Here is a 6,157-nt window from a genome sequence, read left to right as displayed (position 1 = left end):
CTACCACTTGCGAAACACCAGTTATGTATTTACTAAACACATTACTCAAGACTCTGTTTCCTAAAAATCAAACAGTCATTAACTGTTACAGTTAACATGATTTCTCTGTTTATACATTGGAATATTTCACCTTTATAATGAAAAGCAAAAACATCAACGTACTTTACCGTAATTCTTTCATCACAAGTAACACAAAACAAAGTGTCCACGTCTTTTACTAAGCAAAAGCCTTTCATAAGTATATCGTGCATGGTCGTTGCGTAATCGGTAGGTTATAAGATAATGAAATTGTTTCGTAATTGGGATATGGGATAAGATCTGGTGTAATCGATTTACCGACTGCTGTGTTACCACTATGCTTGGGTAAACAACAGAGTACACTGTAGTATTATCCAGTAGCCAGAGTATTAAATAATAATATAATATATTATATTTCAATTAAACTGGGTGTTTAATAGACGCATTTTAACAGTCTGAAGGCAGGCAGTGAATCTGAAAATATCGCAGTTTGGCGTATTCCTTATTCTATTTGCAATATTGTAATAGTAGTCACGTGGTGATCAAGAAGATATTATTCTGTATCCAATGACAGTGGCACAATCCTTGTTCTATCCGTACATATAGATTTGTAATATTTACATGTATTTCTTAATTGATTAAGTTCGGATTTATGTTGTCATTGACTGATTTCTAACTTTTCAATGCATACAATCCGTTTCAGTTCAAATGAGAACGATGAATGGTGAAATATTTTGAAACAGGGATAAGAGCACAATACATAAATAGAACAAATGGTCCATAAATCTCTTTCCGCAACAGGATGTGAAATCTGACGTTGTATGATCGATCAAGTAGATGTTTAAGAAACTATCTTGTAAGATTGTTCTATTTTCACTTTTCACACGGAGGGCAGTTTGACTTTTTGTCATGGATTGGTGATGATGGCCCAGGATGATCTTCAGAAGAAGAACGGTGACTGGCCTGGGAAATCGGGTGGCATGACTGAAATTGAACTAACAAGTTCTCTGTGTGTCATATGTCATTTTTACTCGAGTTCAAACATCATATGCAATAGGTTCTCGGCGTGAAGGTAGGATACTGGTTTAGGTCCTGCTTGTAAAGTTCTGATTCCGTGTCCTCCTTCTACATGTAGGAGGGACAACGAGCTATGTTACGAATGAACAAAGTTCGGTGTTCTGAGCACAGACACAGCAGCTGCAGTTCGTGTCCCCGAGTACATTCAGACTGCTTGTGAACCAGTTCAGAGACGAGTGACATTTTATAAGTTCCTTCCAACTCGGAAAGAGCCTTGGAAATCACCCAATTTCATTTGATGAAATTCAGTGGCCTCAGTCAACAGGAATCGGCATTCCATGACACTTTTCTTGAAATTGCTTCTTGCTTTTAATTCTTGAAGCACCAGACGGTTTATTCAACATGGCGAAAGGGAATATATTCGCTTCCAACCCGTCATAGAGCGAAAACAAGGCTGGTGTCAAATAGCTCCAGATGTCCAAGATGCTGACACCAGGGTTACAGGAGTGTTATACTCAAGCGAATAAGACATCAATAATTCTGTTCATCTGACAACTCAACTTTACAGATCTGTAATTTCAATTTGAAATGGTCAAGACTTTGCACTAAGTGTATGGTATGCAAAAAATCACTCATTATGCACAGGGCTTAACGTGTCCAACCGATTGACTGACCTCAACTCTTTCTTCAACCCTTCGAAGTGAAGGCAGGGTCGAGGTGGTTTGTAGGACAAAAGGAACATGGTCCCCGGCTCCTGAGCCCCCCCGCAGGAAACATGTTACTCAAATCGACCAGCAATAATTATTGGGTGATGTGGACCTATTATGTCCCAGGTATGCGCGGAAAGATATATTAGCTTTACAAAGCACTCACCAGGGTTATGCCACTCTTCGTGACTGGCTCGAGATCTGTATTGTTGAAATATATTCAAATCTAGAACAGTGAGACAATGCCATTCGTCTCGATTTAGTGGAACAATATCGGTGTCAATCAGAAACTTTTGAAGATTTGCATTGAAAAATCACACGATCTTGAATGAGGCTGTTCTTACAATAGACACATGTGTTATGTTTGATTGTAACACATGGTTGGATTTTTTGTTTTTGTTTGGTGTTTTTAATTGCACATTTATCGTGAATTTGTAAATTGGTTTAAGTCACGATATCGGCTTAAATACTGAAACTGTGACTGTAAACGTAAACTCCCTCGAAAAGGAACATCTTCCTTCGCTTCCTTGTGCTACCCATCCATTCATTCCCATTAAACATCAACTCATCTAGCCACTGTAGTCATCTAAGTAAACTTAGCCTCAGTACTTTTCCCTACACTTCACTACTGAGTCTAACAAAACCTTATGGGAGGTCGCGTCAGGCAGCCTCTGAGACTGACCAGCTTACCAAATCGCGACAGTGGATATTCGCACATACCTTTTGAACTTTTTCTCTCGAAAAGGTTCGTACCCGAACTATTTCGAATGCTATTAAGCGTAGGACGGCACACGTTACAAACACGACAACGGTGAGTAAACAGCCGCTGAAATTAGTGTTTTTGACATTATTCAAGGATGTCATCTTGCGGAAATGTTAGCTAATGGTAACCATGTGAACAGAAACCCCTAAAAATACATACTGCAGGTCAGTTAAACGTGTTATATGCGGATTTTTTTGTGGAGAGATCTGTGTCAGTGACCTGAACATTCGATCCCAAAGTAGTAGCCGTTGTCTGATTGTTTAAATCTATTTAACCGTCTCGTGTTTGATTGGACGGCCATAGGTCGCTCAAAGGTTACCTGACGCGACCTTCTACGTGGGTTTCTTAGAGTCAGTGGTGGAGTGTAACGAATGAGGCAACCCGCCTTAAAGATACAGAAACCTTTGTGAGAAGCATTTATTTTAGCTGACGCTTGACCCCAAACGGTAATGAGGTTACGGTCTGCTAGCTCATATACACTGTTCACATTTTAACAGATAGTTTATGGCCACATTCTACCGAAAAAACAGTGATTTCCTTGATCAGAAATCATCTGTCAATAGTGTAACATATCCATTGAGATAACTGTGCATGTGCTGCTTAACCCTTTGAATGCCGAGTTTTTTTCAGGCGCACATTTTCGTAAGGTTCGAAAAGTGAGCGTTGTGCGAGAATTGCGCTCACGTTGTCCTGGATCTGCGTACGGCTATAAAATTACACACAAATGTAGAATATTTAATTTCCTATCCGTTGGTATAAATATTAATGCGACTACCTCAGGGGTTTGAGAAATACACACTGCTAAATGTTGTGCAAAACTTTTGTGTGCGTTAAAAAACAGTAAATTTCTCCGTTTTTTGTATCGTGCACCGATAAAAGCACTGTTCTATGGGGTTTTTTTTTAAATTTGTCATCTTTACGTAAAGTGTGAGCGAAGAAAATATAGCTTGATATCTGAACGACATATGTGTATATGAAATGGATTTATTTGCTAATGCATAACGACATACACACAAAATAGAAAAACCCGCAATAAATGTCAAAAATCGATTTTCTTCTATGGCGTCATGAACGTATATAGATAAGGGGGCATAACTCCGCTATGCTTTACATTAGGTCAATGTAACTCAGATCACATGGAGAGAATTTGCTTTGGATACGGTCAGTATATTTTCGTTATGTTTTCTTTACACTGAACCAAACTATTCTAGTACAAAGTTTCAAAGTGTGAGCGGATACCATCTGGGAGTTTTACAATTTATAAGAAAAGATGCCAATGTAGTACATCAGAAAACAGGTAATAGCAATTCGGATGGCCCAGTCCGATACATAATATAGTTCTTAAGGTTCCCATATTCTCCTGTTTGTGCAGATGTATTTTGATTAATTGTGCACCATTATTAACGGAGTAACAGACACATCTTCAAATGTAATGAAATACCTGAAAATAATGTGACATTTTAGTTGACGTCATGGCATGTTTTGTGTATTTTGTGTCGTCGGAAAAAGACGACACTGGTTTGCTGATTAGTATATATCTAACCTAATTTCCACTCAATGTGTAAACGATCTCGGCTTATGTGTCAGAATTCAACACTTTTTAGACAAAACATAAAATGAATGGCTTTACCACTGAAATAGTGTCATGAATCTATCAACAATTAGTCGGTTTTACTACGTATGTTATTGTGAGCAACACGCGCACCTGTCAGGCATCAATTTGGCATAAATTAAAATTTCATAACACCCGAATATTCAGTGAATATTCATTTAGGATATACACTTTTCTTCTCATGATTATGTGATTATTTCACTTGATAAGTGTGCAATGAAAGGTACAAAGACATAGCTTTTTCAGTATGGAACTATTAGATTATGGACGTAAGGTTTGTCCAAATTAAGACATGACCTGGTTTATATATTTGTATAAAGTTTCGTATAAATATCGTTTGAGGTAGATATTCTGCCATTAAAATATGTTTTAATATAATTTGAATTGACTTTATTATCTAAAACAATGATAATGATTTATAAAACAATTTTGACAAACTTGCACCTGGTCAGGCAATTTTCGTAACTGTTTTGTCTATAAAAACGACACAAACCAATGCAATATGTGTGTACCTATACATTTCATACAATGTACAAATCATTTTCATTAATATTTACAGTTTTACTTATAAGGCTGTTTATTAACCTGTTAATATGAAACTGTAATATTTGTCCCAACGTATTGAATATTGTACATCACGGGAACTAAAGCACATGTTGCAGTAATGGCTACGTGTGATCTACCACTTGTGTAACGGCTTAAAATGTTGTATAGTACACTTACTGAGTCAATTTCCCATGTAAATATTATTCAAACAATCAAAAGCTTTCAAAGAAAAAAATGCATACCCTATATCCACATATGATATGATATATGATATATATGCAGATACTGAAATCTGTTTCATGACAAAATGTCTGAACGAGAAGCAAAATATACATCAAAATACTGAAAGTGCAATCGGACTGATATGTCCATTGTGTTCTCTCTTGTTCAACCGACCTTCACCTCAAAGAAATTGCCTAATATGTGCAACAATGTTGACGGGTGACATCACTACCTATGACCGATTTCTTTCAAAATGGCGGCTTCGCTGACAAGGGTAGACAGGATTTTATGAGGACTCTTTCCTTGATTCAGGAAACTTTTGTATATAAATGTGAGATGTAAGTAATCAGAAGTATTCTGACTATCTGTGTATTGTAATATGTTTTTATAGCTTACATTGTAAAGGACGGAAGAAGTCAGAAATGCCGATAAGAACCGTTGTCGTTCTACGTCATTTTTGCGTCAGTCATGGAGTCACGCTGCACTGAAAGTTTGACAGTTTCATATGAATTATCAAATGATTGCATTTAATCTATATTTAATTTGCTATTTCTTGCTACGATACTCTTCCGCTAAATATTCTAAGCGTATTGAGCCATTGTAAGCAATAATTACACGGCTGGATGCTGGAAATTTTCCGAAATTGCTACGCAGTGTAAAATCGGGTTTTTTCAAACAAGTGCTGTCTTTCGAGCACAGCGTTCGTTTTCATAACTGGTATCTTTCGTTTCGTATTATCTAGACAGTTTGATATTGGTGACAAAGACCATTTGTAATTTGATTCTAAGATGTGTGGGGAATTCAATGATGCATTTCTCGCAGCTGACTATGAAATATAAGCGACGTAACAGGCATCTCAATAACGGCCTTCTCGAAACGGGATTTTCTAAACACCATCCAATATGGCGGAAAGTGCACTTCGGCGTTCGTGTAAGTGCATTTTCGAAAACATTCCAACCGATTCTGGGTTCATTGGCGACGTTTCAGAATTATCATTCCTGGTTACATGAAAACTTGATATCAGTGATCAATAATATGTTATTTTTGAGATTCAATGCTCACAGTATTTATCCGATTTTCACATTTCAAAACATACAGTAAATAAGGCTCTGAATCGCGATTTTGGATAAGGTGAAAAATGGTGACATTTACGATGAAGCCTATTTTGAAAAACAATTTTAAATACTTTAGCTTGGTCGGAGCTAATAGTAGAAGCTATCAAGAAACAGGGAATTTTCCACAGAATTCAAAACTGTGAAGCATATACATGTG

This window comes from Haliotis asinina, chromosome 15 (genome assembly GCF_037392515.1).
Source record: "Haliotis asinina isolate JCU_RB_2024 chromosome 15, JCU_Hal_asi_v2, whole genome shotgun sequence".
NCBI classification, from domain to species: domain Eukaryota; kingdom Metazoa; phylum Mollusca; class Gastropoda; order Lepetellida; family Haliotidae; genus Haliotis; species Haliotis asinina.
The sequence above is the reverse complement of the archived record's forward strand: the minus strand, read 5'-3'. Positions refer to the sequence as shown.